The sequence below is a fragment of the Lepisosteus oculatus genome, chromosome 5 (assembly GCF_040954835.1).
Source record: "Lepisosteus oculatus isolate fLepOcu1 chromosome 5, fLepOcu1.hap2, whole genome shotgun sequence".
Lineage (NCBI taxonomy): Eukaryota > Metazoa > Chordata > Actinopteri > Semionotiformes > Lepisosteidae > Lepisosteus > Lepisosteus oculatus.
Genome location: NC_090700.1, coordinates 34311088 through 34327614, shown reverse-complemented (window position 1 = coordinate 34327614; position 16527 = coordinate 34311088). Strand labels below are relative to the sequence as shown.

The window sequence follows — 16527 nt, the reverse complement described above, 5'->3', positions numbered from 1 at the left end:
AAAATATGCAGTCAGGTTTTCTGCAACTTCACTAAAGGTTTAAACACAAAATCTATTTACTGAGCATCTGCTTTTCTAGATCAGAGAAAATATAGCTATATACTCATCCACCGGCACCACTTTCGGAAGCAACTAAGCATTAACAGACGCAACATTGTTTTGCTTCTGAAATCTTATAAGATCAGGCTTTTAAATTGCATAACTGCTCTATGCAGAGCATATTCAAAATACATGAATTACTTTTCTTGGGGTTTACAGTATGTTCTTAATCATTCCACATTTAGAAAGCAGTGACTCAAATAATAAATCAAAACCTGAGAAAATATCTCCAGCATTAACAGCGAAACATGAACCAGAGAACACAAATGGATATTCTGAGTGAGTGCATTTATATCTGAGAATAAGATGCACCACTTTACACAAAGATTTGTGGGAGTCTGGAACAACTTATGTTGTTGAAGCCAAAACCTTGATTCTTCCAAGAGACGGATGGGGCAGATATTGATTAATTAGCTACCTAAATAACACACATAATAGATGGGAATAATGGCCTCTACTTAGTTTGAAATCTTATTCATTAAAGTAAGAGTAGAACTAAAGACTGCTCCTCAGAATGAAACCCAACTAAAAGACAAAATTCCTCAGACCAAACATGGCCAGTACTGCTCGCAAAAAGTACGCTAGCTCTGCTCTGCTTCCCCCGTAATTAAATTAGCAAGTAATAAGCCTTTTGTTTGTCAGCTTTATAAAAGATGTATCTCAGCAGCTTGCAATTAAAAAAAAAGAATGGATTTTCTATGGAAATGGGGATGGAGCTTAGCAGCATCCCATAAGCTGATTAAGACGCAAATTTACTGGAATGTGCGAAAGGCCTGGAGTTTAGATTTTGTGAAATTACAGACTTCAGCACTGTTTGTCCTATTGGATTAATGAATTGCTCCGCAGCAGGGATCCGACAGTCGCACAGCTCTGTTTCAGCATTAGCCACATGCTGTGCCGCACAGTTGAGAAGTGTGGCAGGGAGAGCCTGTTATTAATGGAGGAAGTCACATGGCAAAGGAAAATCATTGTGCAGCGCTCTTGTAAGTTGTTTGAAATCGCTTGCAGAGAAAAGTGCAGCATATGTTTCAGAGTACCTCCTGGATATGTAGAAATAATGTAATAAAATTACACATACTGTATAGAGGCTTACATACAGTTGCATATATATTGAGAGGTTAAGCAAGGAAACGTTTGTTAACCCTCCTGTGAACTCATTGCAAATACTAGGTATGGCATTTTGTTAACTAGCAGAGCAGTACATACAGTATGTTTATAGCAGCAAACAAACATCAACAGGAATTTCTTAGAAATTCCTTGGCATAACATCTGCTACTAAAGTTATTCATGAAATGATTATGCCTTGCCTGAAGGACCTCACCCTCTATGTAAAGAACAACATACTGTAGGTCAAGTGGCTTATATTCTATATATCTTTCAGACACAAAGGCTCTACGTAGCATCTAACTGTCTTTTTTCTCTTTTACTGAGTGTCATGCTGAGCAGAACCTTTTCCCACCTGCACTTCATTTCTTAAATTCTTCCAGCTGGAGTTGCTTCTTCTTAATCGGCGGTCAGCCAAGTCACTTAAGTAATTTCCTGCTAATTAGCAAAACCTAAGAATTCAAGTTAATTGGCAGAACCAGCTGTAACATACTTCAGCCGCTCGTCTTTGCAGTAAAGATAAATCACCAGGAAGAAAGGGAGATCTGAAGAGTAAAGATGAGAAGGTGAGAGTCAGACTTCTCTTCATCTTTAAAGATAAGGGAATGCTTTGATTGAGCATAACTGATCTTGTCACTATAGCTAAAAAATGTTTAAACATCTTAAACATATCCTTTCTTATTTATAGCTACATGATGCGTGCTTAACAACAACTCATACTTGCAGAATTAGAACTGTGTTTTTTAATGAATCTGTGATCTCTAATTAATGTCACAAATGTATTTTCTTGATGCTCTGGATTTTGCTGTAGACTGTAATCAGCTAACATTTAACCACCATAAATTCTACAAGGTGGATTGCTATAATAATGAGCTAACGTACTATTCAACAAATTTAAAGAGAAAATGCCACCAGTGTAAAATCTGTTTCATCTCCCTGGCCATCATTTACCTCAGATACCCTAACATTTCTCTGAATGTAGCTTTATTTTTCTTCTATAAAGCCCAGAGCATGACTTCAAGGACTGTTGTGCAGCTACAGTGCTACCACATGCCATAGAAAAGATTATGCTTGTTGCTTTTAATAAAGAGTAAATGGGAGATGAGGTTCTAAAAAAAATCTAGACCCATAAAAATCAATCTTCCCTGACAGAGCTGAGGAAATGGAAGCTTGATAATGCTGGGTTTGATTGCTATCTGGAGAGGAGCGTGTGTGTTCCTCAAAGTGATCGATACAGATCTATAAAAAAAGAGAAGTCAAATACACTTACATGCTCCATCAAGTAGAAAATATTAGAGATGGGTTTATTTTTTATGGACAGCACATTATTGTCTTGTCTTCCAGCTTTTGCAACTGTTTGCTAAGGGAAATGCATAGTTCCCCAGACTTCCTTGTCTTTCACAAACCTGACAATGTATCTGTATAGGATGCCCTTTAAGAAGTCCACATGTTGTTCATGTTTCTGTATAAAAGATCAATGGAGAGTTTTTCCAGATGACCGCTCACTGACCTCTCCTATTGCTTGACATTGAGAGTCATACCTGACGACAAAGTCCCAAACTCCCTAGCTGCAGTATATCAGATTTGCCTAGAGGCAGCTTCATGAAGGTTATCCATCTTATGGTTCTGCAGCAATAAGGTTACATCACATAAAGACCCCCAGCGCCCTACTGCAGGACACCATTATCAGAAGCAACCTGCTTTTCCAACCCAAGTCTAGTTTTGCTTAACATCTAAATTCTGACAAGCTCATGCTTCAAAGTAGTATAGCTTCTGACAGGACTGAGCTAACCTGAATGGTACAGTAGATAACACTTTTAACATGCAGGGCAGTCTCAGGCTACTGATCCTTGTCATATTAAAATGAGCACTTACTGTACTGTAAACTCAGCTCAACACGGCAGTCCAATAGACCAGATAGACAGGTGTTTGTGTGGTTTTGTTGCTAACACACTGTATGTTTTTGCACGTATTGTGCTGCTCATTAGAATATACTCTCTGTATTAACTATTGGGTAATTTGATGTGGCAAAGTTTTGGAGACCGAATGCGAAGAGCAAATGATTTGAGTTTCAGTATACTAATTTTAGAGAACATTTGATTAATTTACTTCCCTGCGCGCAATAAAGACATTTGAGCAATGATAATGCTAGCGCAGTGATTATGATATTCTGAATTGTGCAAAATATCAAACTGAGCACAGAACAGTAAAAATCATACAGTATGATGCAGCTACAATTCTAATACAATGTATAATCTCTTTGCCACATTTCGAATAGATCTGTTTGGAAGAAACGCAACATTTCAAGTTTTTTCTCTTCATTCTGTTCTGAAGAGAAACGAGTGCTTTTTCTCTCATGGCTCCGTGACAAACTCGAGAGCGAAGCATCTGAACCCTCTTGGCTAACGAAACGTGATGTGCGCCGGTGCGTACTTGAGACGTGGAAGGGATATGGCTTTGTGGATTTTTCACTTTTTGTTTTTAAATTTGTGTTCACAGATGGCTGATTTTTGTCTTTTAAATAAATAATAAAGAACAACAAGCCGCGATTCCTCTCCAGGCAGACAACGTTTCTTCTTATATCATTTTGTGTTGGTAAAAGAAAATGATGGGGAGAATAACAAAACAAAAAAAACTTAGCAGTGTGTCGGATGCGCTTGTATAGAATCTTATCACTACTCTGTGGTTCTTGAAGCGCCTGCAGAACATAGACACCTGGGAGTTGATTAACATTTTAAACAGCAGCTTTGTCAAATAGCTCTGCCTGCTGTTTGTGCACCACAGAGGCAAATGAAAGCAATTCTGATGGATGCCGTGAGAGACGAGAGTAGGTTTAGATCTCAGGTGCTTGAGATCATTGTTTATCATATAACATATACGTTTAATGGTCAGATATGGAAATATCCCCTGCACAAAGGAAAAAGAGGAATTTGGCTAAATCTGATGGTTAAGAACAAATAGCAGATTGAGGGTGATTGAGGTGGAGATGTTCAAAATTTAAAAACAAGATGTGTGTAATTTACAGTAGATCCAATATATTGATTATTTTCTGCTGTTAATTATCCATCATTGCACTACAGCATCAACATAAAACAGAAATGTTTGTACTCCAGCTTTCAGCTATGACAGTACACCATTTACTTCCATTATTTATTCATTTGTACAGTAGATCAGAGAATGGAACTGAACCCTGAATATTTCAATTACTTTGACAGGTCTAAGATGTGTAGTTCATGTGTCAGTAGGTTTCGTTTTTTGTAATTTGGATTTAGTAAAGTTTAGATTTCTCTAGCATGGAAGGGAAAAATTATTATTTTTTTAAAATTGTGCTAATACTATATTAACACACATTTACACATAAAGGAACAGCTCCTAGGAGGACACTGTGTTTTGTAGGAACTCTCTGCTTCAGAAAATGCCACATACACATTTCAGCAAGATACTGTCCAGTGTGTGTCTGTTATTAAGTAACCCATTTGTAACACAGTAGGGCAGTCATAACTTCACAATGGAGGACAGTGCAGGAAGAAAGGGAGAGAGCAGAAATGTCTGCCCAGTGAAGTGCTGGATAATGTAGCCTTCTCACTCCAAGCCACAAACAGCCTCCTAACCCTTTGGCTTTGAAGCCATCACAAAAGGAAATGGCACATAAATAGAGAGGGAGAGGAAGCAAGGGGAGAGAGAAAGGAGAAGGGTTTAAAAATGAACAATAAAGGATCATGAAGAGCATGTGTCATATTAATGGCATCCACTGAATAAGCTGATAAAAGGCCAACCATGGCAGCCAGTTAAGTGACTTTCTGCTCAAACGCAGTCCCAAAAGCCCTGCAGGGCCACTGTTCTCGGGCGGGGATAGCGGTTGAAAAAAGTCATTTTTGTTTAGCTGGTGCCTCCATTCCTGGGGCTTTGGTGCACTTTATGAAGAGAAGTGACCTGAAAAACTTTGTGATAAAAGACTTTCAGACAACATACTGGAGCAAAAAAAAAAAGGAAAGGAATAAAAATCATTCGTTCCAGTTTGTCCTGGCACATTCCACGGCTTTGTAGCTGACTTTGTCAGAATTTGTTCCCTGCAGGGATAGCTCAAAAGTCACGACAGCTCAACTCAAAATCATGTTGCTTCAAGTCCTGGAAGTTAAGTTCACATAGTGCACTTGTGGTGCTAGAGTGACATTTGGAAATTTCCAGAAAGGATCATCATCTACGCTTTTAGCCTGCTTTCTGAGGAGAGGGGAAAAAAAGCATAACAACAGCAAAATTGTCAACAATCAATTCGCATGTCAAGCTAGAGGGCACCTGAGGGGGGTAGCAAAATCTTTTGGCCAAGCACTAGTAGACGCCACAGCGTTACACAATGTCGAACACATTTTTAACTGTATGAAGAGAACACATCGACAAATATGAACTTAAACAAGGTAAAACGGGAAACCTGACAGCTACAAAGCAAACATTTGTGATTTCCTCATCTGTCAGATTTCCCAACTGAAGTGCAGAGATTAGCGTGAACAAAGTTTGCTGTAACTAGAGTGCTCAGCAGCAAACCACAATTAATGTCATTTGTGTATTATCATATCATCACACAGACGTAGCAGTTGTCACAACAGGTGTAATAAAAATCCCAAATCTGCCTAAGTCTTTTACAAAAAAATGCTCTTTCTCCACATCAGCCATGAAGAACACTCTGCTCCTGTCAATGATTCTTCACAATTAGCAATCTGACTGAAAGGCTAGTATCAGGTGTGAGTGAGGTATCTTTAAAAAAATCAAACTCTTCTTCTTTGACAGTTCTATAAAGCACTTTGTGGAAAAAACATGAATTTGCTGATCTTAAAAATAAAAAAAAAATACTTTCTGGATGGAAAAGATTTCATCTACTGTATGAACAGCATGAGATTGGAGAGCAGCTTGGTACTACAGTTCTTGGGCTCGAGACCCTGCTTGTTCATTTTTACAGCAAGACAATTGTTTTGACAATTGTTTTCAGAATTTAAAGGACTAGACAGCTGATATTTCGAGAGGTTGTACAGTATGTGCAAATGTTGGCATAAGAGTATGGTTAGAGATATACTGTACAGTAACTGCGCGACTCTACACCACACAACATGGAAGGTTGTACAGACCACACAGGGGCTGTATAGTCATTTTCACTGTATCCACAGCTTCTATGTCTTACATGAGCCAGATCTGGGCAACACTTGCCTGGCAGGAAATGGGCAGACTGAGACATTAGAGGCACCCAGGTGCCCTCCTCTGTCAGCTAGACTGAGATAGTGATGGTGGGGGCCTCAACTGTCCGAGGTGTAGGTAGTGTCGTGCACATGAGAGAGTAAATGTACTATACTATAAGCACACCTGCTTTGAGGACAGGATGCACGTGTTAATGTGCAACATAAGGACAGGTTATTGATTGTAGCTAGGGTGGAACAAGTGTCGTGGCCTAGGTTGGAATGAAGGTCAAAGAGAAGAACAGGATTACAAATCTACAAGACAAATTTAAGGACTTAGCCTGCACATTTACAAGCAGGATACCAACAGTGGTTTCCTCTGGAATTGTAAAGGTGCCATGCGCAAGCCAATGGAAGCAAGAGGAGATATGGAGATTGAACATGTGGCTAAAAGATTGGTGAAGAGATTGAGATTTTGTTCCTGGAATATTGAGGGTTCTACTGGAACAAATGGAATGTGAAGCAGTGGAACTGGCTGCAATTGAACCAGAGGGGCATCAATGCCAACTTGTGTAGGCAAGTTGAGGGGCATTTAAGCTGGAGAAAAGGGAGACGTGGAGTTCACAGATCTATTCGAGTGAGATCACGAAAGCCCAGGCCAACACTAAAACATACCAAAAAATAACACATCAGGTAAGACTATGATGAAAGTATTACAGTACATCTCAGTGCTAGAAGAATAAGGAATAAAATGCAAGACCTTGCAAGACAAAATAGTCTCCCTGACCAGGATTGGGAATCACTTTGTGTTAAAGGACATAACCTTTAACTTATCCGATGAAAGCACCATAGATATCCATTTTAGGTCTATTGCTCATCCTGATCTGTATCAGTTATTAATATTCTGGTACTGTTTGCAGTAAAATATGCAGATGGAGGTAACATCCAAGGCCATTACAAAAGCTAACAGCAGCAAGGGAATTGCAAAAAGACACAGCTACATTATGAACTGTACAGAAAAATAAACTTGAAAACCTTGACAGGAGCTAAGTGATCCATGCAGGAAGTAGGAACATGCACTACACTTGGGTATAAAGAATTTAAATCGAAGGGTGTTATGCCCAAATTTTACAATGCTATAGTGAGACCTCATTTAGAACAGAGTTAGTTTTAGTCAGTATGCCACAGTAACAAGGTTATTATAACCGTTGAAACAGTTCAAAGAAGAGCAACAGGAATGATTCTTGGTCTCAGGAGAGTGTTATTATGGACAGGTTAAATTGAATAGATGTCTTTAGTGCAGAAAAATGGAGACTGAAAGATTTAATCCAAGTATATAAAAGTCTATTGGATACAGACAGGGTAAACCCAGAGGACTTCTACAAACTCAGTAGTGAAAAAAGGACATGGGATGAAACTGGAAATATTAAATTATTTTACTTAAGATGGAGAATAGAAAACACCTCTTTACATAAAGAGTGTGGGCATCTGAAATCTGGTCACTTTTCAGAAATGTTTGGATGAAATTTAAGATTCACTTGGATATGAAGCTATCAAAAGACAAAACTGGGCTGAATGGTCCTCTTGATTGTTGCATTTCTTATCTTCTTATTCCTTTAAAATACTATAAATGCAGTTTATTTCCATCTTTTCCTGCTTTGTGTTATTTGAAATGCAGTATACCATGACACCCGTGCCTCCTGACTTGTTTCAACTGAGCATTTATTTGAACTGTTTGAGTTTCAAATTCAGAATTCAGTTTCATCTCTTGAATACAAAGAGAAGGCTAGAAATTAACAATAGGCCTGTGGCAGAAAATGGGTTTCAGAATCTCTTTCATTTAGGTTTATTATGTCAAGATGGAAATAATGGATCTCTACAGCATGAAAAATGAGTGCTTGACACCATGTCTTTCTCACCTGTGTATATACATAATTAACTGATAACCTGTTACGCCAGAAAACTTTGGGAAAGACAATTCTAAAATGTTGAGTTGAAATTAAGGTCTGTTAGCGATATTTCTTCGATATGCTACAGTACATACCCGTATAAAGGAGATTATTTATAAAACGGAGACCTGACTTGCAGGAAACGTAAAAATGTAACAGAATGCCAGGACCTAGAATACACAAGCTAAGAGGCTTCCTATAAAGCCCAGAAAGCTTTTATACATATGTATTATTTTACAAATGATATAAATTTACCTGTGACAGGTACATTTTTCATCCATATTTGTCTGGTAAAGATCTTTTTTAAATATGGAATGTTAACAATGCAAATCAGTGTTCTACCATCTTGAGTGCACAGAGGCTATAGCCTGCTTAATGAAGCAGAAAAAATATTTTAATATTGCTTTGACAGGTGTGTTGATGTACTGTATTGAATAGTCAACATCTGATAAAATCTGAAATAACTGCTGTGCAATAGGAGCCTTACTTCCACGGTCGATCCCTATTCATTTTAAATACGTTTCATAAATAAATGTTAGAGCCAGTTCCAAGCAATAGGCTTTCATATTGATATTTCCTCCCACAAAATATGCTAGGTGCTATTCATGCACTGTGGAGCAATGACATTCAGTACACATTCAAATGGAACTGGGGGAACACATTCCAAAGGATAATCACAGTACATCACAGGGGGCACTTACATCACTGGTTTAATGGGAACATGTTTTGCAATAATCCAGAGTACAAAACTGTCATGTATAGTGTTGCACAGTTTTTATCATACAGGTGTCTGAAAAAGCCAAGCGTCTGAACTATCCCAATGTTAGGTGAAAGTTCAGATCAGTGATATTGAAGAGTAAAACTCTGGTTTCCCCTACTTGCTGTCTGAATGTCAATGATAACAACCTCAGCCTAGGGACACTTATTATTAATTACTGCACCACTCCTCCCTCCACCGTGCATATCAGTTGTGGGTGATCAGCTGTGTGTCACGGGTGCAGCTGTCACAGGGGGGAAAGGAGTGATGCATTTCTCTGCCACATTACTGTGGCTGTGTAAACTGATACACTCCACTGACATCACAAGCCCCCCTCCCCAGCAGTGTTAATGAATCTCATTGGGTACAGCCTGCTGCTGTTCCGCTAAATTAAGACATAAAACAACACTGCATGGTTACCCTTTAAAAAAACAGCTAATGAAGCTGGTGCTTTCATCCTATCTCCTGCTAAAGACATATTCCTCTCATTACTACCTTTCCTCACCCTGTTGATTGCAGCAGGAAGCAGATGCATGTTGGAGATTCAGTGAGATAGTTCAGTAAACATGGCTCATCCTGGGTAATGATGTGTATGGGTTTCAAAACATGACAGGCTGGTTACATGGACAAAAGAGGCATATTAGTGACTTGGCATGAGAGCTGTGCTGTGCTGGCACCACTGTGACAGTATGCCATATTGTTTCCATGATTGTAGTAAAAAAAACATTCTGTACCCTGATGTACCAGGACCATGCTAAGCCAGCATCATCCCATGCATGACAGTGGCATGGTTTTGCAGTGGTGCCCATCAGGCTGTCACATCACTAAGAAAAAACGTAGCTCCACAGGATGGTTTTAGATACACAGTTTCACTAGCAAGCTTTTTGTTGCCTTCTCTCATTTTCCCCAAGTAAGTTTTAATTTGTTAAATGATTAAAAGAAAAAAGTTTAACATCTCCATCCCAATGCTTCTGAGGCAACAGTTGTTGCCATGGTTTTGATTATATTACTGCATTCTTTACATTACAGTTTTCATGGGGACATCCTAGAGAACCTTTATAGTGCAGTTTGTACAGTTAATGTAAGTATGACATAGGAATCTTGCTGGCTATCAGGGTCTGAAAACCAAGAGTTCAATTAATTTTTCTGTCTTGTATTTTTTCTCTTTGTTTTCATAGGTTTCTTTGTCCTTATTTCACCACCCCAGATATTGAAATGTTGAGAATGATTACCTCTTTCATCATTTCTTCATAATATATAGATGTTTCCTAAAATATGAAACTGTCTCTCAGAACATGCCCTTCAGGACAACTTGAAAAGCTCAATCTTATGGGAACAGCCAATTAAGAGTATGCTGTCTGAGATTAGTGTGCACATTCAAGAGAGATTTGTAAAAAAACCAACCTGGGTAATAGCAAATAGCTTCAAATCATGGAAAAATTACACATCGTAGTCTGTAACTTAGGAAGGAAATTTGATGTTTGAACTGTGAGTGCCCTAACCATAGCTCTGAGAGTGGGCTGAGTAGTATAGCCCAGCAACAGCTGATTCACACCATTGGATGTTGGGATGGGAAGGGTTTATATTTATATTGTGGTTTCTCTAGGTGTTCCTCGACATGTAACAGCAACCCCTGTTTTCAGCAAGAGCTGTGTCTGTCCTCCACTCAAAGTCTTAACGCAGTTGTTTGCTTTGTGGATTCTGAGAATAACTAAGGAGATGGTCTGACAGTGTAGGTTTTGTCTGAAGGTTTGTTGTCTGCATCTCTCCCATGCTAAGAAACAGTTGTTTCAGGTTATTAATGCTTGACTATTCCAGAATTGTAGGCTTTAAGGTATCAGTCTGGAGTAGTGGACACAACTCTGACCTGTTAACTAAAATGTGTGATTAAATTCCAGGTGGAGCACTGCCACTGTACCCATGAGCAATATATGTGACTCAATTTTGTGTCTTAAAGCTATGCGTCTATTGTACAGAAATGGCTAAAAATATAAGTTACTTAGGAGAAATGCCCCTGTCAAATTTATAGACACTTTTTAATACAAAATTAATGTGGTAAAGAAAGGAAAAACATCAGCTTAAGTTTCTTGTATTCTACTGCACAATTTGTTTTGTTTCTTTGTTTGTGAGGCTTTGCCGTATGTTTCTGATCTTGGTCGTGCTTATCTGTGGAGCACGCCACCTTCACTTCATGTTACAGCGGAAGTCAATCAAATTTTCCAGACTGCTGCTTATCAATGTGCTTTGCATTATTGCTAACACAAGTGTGAGGAGAAGAGTTGCACTTCCCATGTGTGGAAGCAGCTGAGGAGAGAGGCTCATCCGTTGTGTCCTGACACTGTTATTAACACTGACAGATAAGGTGGAGGCTTCACACACACAGAGACATGGGTCTTATATGGCAGTTTGTTGCAAAGGAACAGACTGTCAAAAACTATTACTTCAATATGCATGACTACAATATCAGGCTCAATATACTGCTACAATACATAAAAATACACAACATGACTCACCTTAATTGCACTTTTAAGTCTTTTGTACTAATTTTGCAGTAAGATAGTTTTGTACTTTATGCTCCAAAGCTAGTTCATGCGGCAAGGAACAAGGAAAACAATATAGGCTTACACAACCTTAGAAGGTGAGTTACAGTATGTGAGAGGATAGGAGGGTGAACATTGTCTGACTCAATCTCCTTCATAAACACTCTCCAAAGTCCTAACAAAAGAACCTAAAAAAATTTTCTATAGGATAGTGAGGTAATGGCATAAAATGTCAAATCACAGATTTTTTTCCCACGTTTCAGCAGGGTTCTACAAGACCTTAAAACATGGACACTTTTGTTTTTTAAGAGGGTACATGCAGGGTGCAGTTTCCCTCCCTTTCCAGCTCTCTTTCAGGCTGTTCCTGAAAGTGCTTCTGTGAGCCAAGCCTGAAACAGCATTTTTCAAGCCAAACGTGCAGAGGTTGTGAGTCAAGCCAGGCTCTTTTGTTGCCAACTCTTGAAGTGGGCTTCCTGTGTTCTCCATAGATTTTGCTCTGTGGTTTCAACAGTGCCTGAGGACCAGTCTGGCTTGTTTTAAAGATAAAAAATACAATCTGAAGAATCATATACAATCACATACTGTACATAAATCCAGCTCAAATAATACAATCATAAATGAATATGTCTCACAGCCCAAAAGAGCTTAAAAGTCTTATTCTCATTCTTATTGGCTTATACATTTTTTTTCTTTTTCCTTTGGGTTTCTGGACAGTGGCCATACGAAAAAGAAAGGAAAGAAACAAATAGTAGATAAGCTAAGGAAGAGAAGTGAGAGTGAGAGGAAAATGCAGAGTAGTGTGTCTGGTGGTCTGAACGTTGTCTATAATATGTCAGTGTTGTTCCATATTCTCCCTGGAATTGTCATGTGATCCTTTGGAAGTACAGCATTTATTTAAAGTTTTGCTAAGACCCAAAGGATGTGGTCTAATGATAATTGTTTCTTTGTATATACTTTATGTTTATATATACTTTACTTCATGCACAGTACTGTATATATTGTATACTGTAAGTGACCTGCTTTCAGCATTTATTGTATATTTTGAAGTCTCTTATTGTCTCCCATTAAACTGAGTAATTTACTGACTCCTTGTCCTGATGAAAGCCCAACTATCAGGCAAATTCTTCCTTCATAAACTGATATTCAGGCATACAACAGGGACCAAAGCACGACCACAGGATAGACCCTTTTGTGGGTGCACTAGGAGAGGAAATACAGGCACAGGAGGATTTGAACCTGCAAACTTACAAACTTCCTTAACTTCATTTTATGCACAGTGGAGTCAGAAACTCCCTGTATGATTTGTATTATAACTGGAAATGCTGGGCTAATCTGATACAGTTCAGCTAAACGATTAACCTGAATTATAATCATATGAGGAAATAATGTTGTTTGGAATATGTAGACCTGTTGTAAATAGTATACAATTGAAATGCAATTAATGTGAATTTTATCAATACCAGGAATAAATAAGAATTAGCTTTTGACATTTCACAACACTGCATGCTGCATAAAAGCAGCCATAATACTGAGATGTCCTTGCAAGAAATTTATTGATTGCATGCAGTAAGTGAATGTAACAATCAAATTCTTATGTAATCAAACTAATGATATGATTCCTAGGCTTTTCACACATCTCCTATTTAAAAATATGGATAATGATCAGAATAAAGTGACAGGAAAAAAAATGGAAGTGAAAAACTTAATCTTAATTTTAAAGGTCCCTTGAAATGTGATTGAATATTATCTCTATTATACCAATACTGTATATCATTCATTATCTCTGACAGAATTACAAGGATTATTGTCAGTCAAACATTTTACACATTTATTGATATTACAGCAGTATTATTTACTTCATATTTAGTTGTATATGGTAATAATTTAGTATACTACCTAAAGATTATTATTACTAGATGAAAAATACAGTAAGTATCCTTTTAATTAAGTCCTATTTGATTTAAATACATTCAAACTAATGATACAAAAATGAATTTAATCTTAAATTCTGTGTCCCTTATTTCTCTTAAAAGAAAATCCTTTCAGGATTACAGTGTCTTTTAAGAGCACATACTGTAGTTATTAATCATGAGAATTAATATTAATTAGATTTTGCTTTTTCACAATACTGAGAAGCATAACTATCTAAACAGAATTCTGGTCTTTATGCATATTTTTATATATAAAGACAAAGCTAGGAAATAAAGACTTTTAAGCTACTGTATGCTCTTAAAAGTGTCAAAGGTGTTCTTTGTGAGGCACATACTGTATATACACCCAGTTCAGTAAAGTTAGCTATGTCAGGTTGATGAGCACCAATAAGGGCAAAACTGCTAATTTTGAGTTTATATATGCAAAAAACATAATTAGAAATCTGTGTTCGATTAGACAGGTAGACAGCACTGTCGCTTAGCAAAACTGCGAGGCCTAATTAACATTCATTCCCAAAATATCTCTCTCTTGATTCCTTTCAGCTTTCTAGCATTGTGAAACTTCCAGAGCTAATTGATATTCACCTTCCCATAATTCGTTGTAGGAGTTTGCTTTTAAAAATCACCATGTCCCCAAAAAGTGTTTCTTGCAAAATCGAACTGTTTTACAAACTGAATTCAGATTAAAGAGTCATTCATCCTTCTCTGTAATCTCTCAGTCCAGTGCCCCTCTAATATGCTCGCTTCCTGTGACACTTCTCAAATGATATGCAAATCTAGGCAATTATCAAAACTTTCTCCGTGGCAGGAGCATGTAATACACACCCCACATAAAAGTGTCAGCCTAAAAAGGTTAATACTTTTTTTTTTCACTTTTTATGATTCATTTTCAACAGGGGAAAAAAAATCAGGCCACTTAATTCCCCCGCCTTGGCAGAAAAATTAGCATGGGTGCCCCAGATGAAAATTGCAAATGACACCAGGTATTCTCTTCACTCCAGTTAGAAGGCATCCCATTATCTCCCTGGCTGTCTCTCCCTCTGCTATCAGGTTTTTATATACCTCACCTCTCTACTAAATTAAATCTCGCTCATGCTTTGCTCCCACTCCTCCGTGCAGCGATGTTCAGCTTCCAGGGACAACGCTATAATGAGGGCAAGTAGTGAGCTATATGCTAATGTCATTAGGTCATTACGCCAGTCGTGTGCAATACAGAATCAGCAGACGGATCTCTTTAATCAGTGTGAAAGGTTGCAGAGCTCATATAAGAGCCAGAGGTGCATGCATCAGAGAACAGAACATTTTCCCAGTGTGCTGCATTTGGTCACAGGCCCTCATCATATTCTATGCTGCAGGCTGAAGTAAAACTAACACACAAAATGAAGTATTTGCTGAAATCGGTAAAAGTAATGCTGCTGAAAAAAAATGGATTTTCACTTGTGTCTGCTTTCAAGTCAGTTAATTAAGACAACTACCATGACCAGTTTCACTTTGCAGTTGAAGCAAGTTGAGCTTTTGCGAATTTTCCTTTCATTTCACAACACACTGGTGGCTGTAACCACTAGATCGCATGTCAACGTTAACCACAAGGTGGCCTTATAATTATTTAAAGCTAAAGTTAAAAGGCAGGAACAATCAGATATTTCCAGCCCCTGAACTACAGCACAGTTAATCTGGGACATGTCACCCTGCTAGAGCTTCAGCCACTGCAGGCAGGGAATTTTATTTGGTGCCTTTCAGTGTAGCGTGACAGTATCCAATCTGCGCTGCTACAAGGGCTCTGTGCTAACAGCAGTTCTGTGCTAAGGCATTCAAGTTTCCTCAAACACCTACGGGCCAGTTGCACTGTTCTGTGAGCTCTACAACAAAAATAAGGAACTATGCAATTCTGTTGAGAAACTGATGTACAGTACATCTTTTCCAAGCAAACTATGCATATCAGTCTATACAAACACCTATTGAAACCATACTGTATCGACAGTATTTAAAACCATACTGGTTTTAAGAGGCAGAAAAGCTCATATAGTCTGTGTTGTGCACACTATACTAAATCCTTGTTAGATTACATCCTACACGTAATGCAGAGTCATTGTCTGTGGGAATTCTAAAACGTGGAACTGCACATTTGTTTAGGAATTTCTGGGAGAAGCCCACATTTTCAGTAATGGGTTAGACCACGGCATTGCATCTACTGTATATAATGTTTTTCCTTCGTTAAATGCAATCGTGCCATTTTCACTCTCCGTGCCTTCATTGGGCCAGGAGAAATCTCCTTGATCAAGAACTCTTGTCTACAAGCACACCCTGGTTAGACAAGACACGTCTCACCATTAAGAGCAAGGAAGCACGTTCACTTAGCAAGGGTAATATTGCCACGACCATAAAACATGAAAACAATAAGAACATAAAAGTGATTTCAGATTAAGAGCTCTGGTGGGGGCTCTGCTCCGCTTAAGCAGCAGTAGAAGCCAGGCTGTGGCAGGGGGCCGTCAGTGTGTTCCAGAGCCTGACTTAGTCAGTGAATCAGTGGTGGTGGGGATCAAGCACTGAAGTGGAGAGAAACCAAATCCCACATCAGGTGCTGAAGATTAAAGATTGTCTAATGTAGATCTCTTGACTAGCTCACAGGCATTATGACAGCCCCAAAGGGCTACACAAAAGCTTATTTTAAAATGAAAAAGAACAGATTGGAACAAAAAGTTTTCCCAACATTTCCTGTGTGATTTCATACTCCATAGACAGAAAACGTCTTTGAGCAGATAACTCCGAAATGTTATACCACCGAACGGTACTTAAGGACAGAGCATATTCAGATGCACCAAGTTTTCATCAGTAGACAGCTAACCTGAATTCATCGATATTTGGGATTTTGCAAGTAAGCTCAGTCCTTGCTTTTTTTTTAAAATACATTTTCACTAAAGGCTGGGACTTATCATTTGCTATTCAACAACAAAGGGGAACATTTCTAAAACAAACAACAAC

At 38.3% G+C, this 16527-nt stretch overlaps 1 long non-coding RNA gene across 1 annotated transcript in view; it reads right to left on the bottom strand.

Moving 5' to 3' along the window:
- LOC138239149 (uncharacterized) overlaps positions 1-1627 on the bottom strand; it is a 37185-nt gene extending 35558 nt beyond the window's left edge. Inside the window, exon 1 of the long non-coding RNA XR_011189574.1 lies at positions 1559-1627. This is a non-coding gene — a long non-coding RNA (uncharacterized lncRNA). The remainder of the gene's footprint in view (positions 1-1558) is intronic.
- Between the last annotated feature and the right edge of the window lie 14900 nt (positions 1628-16527).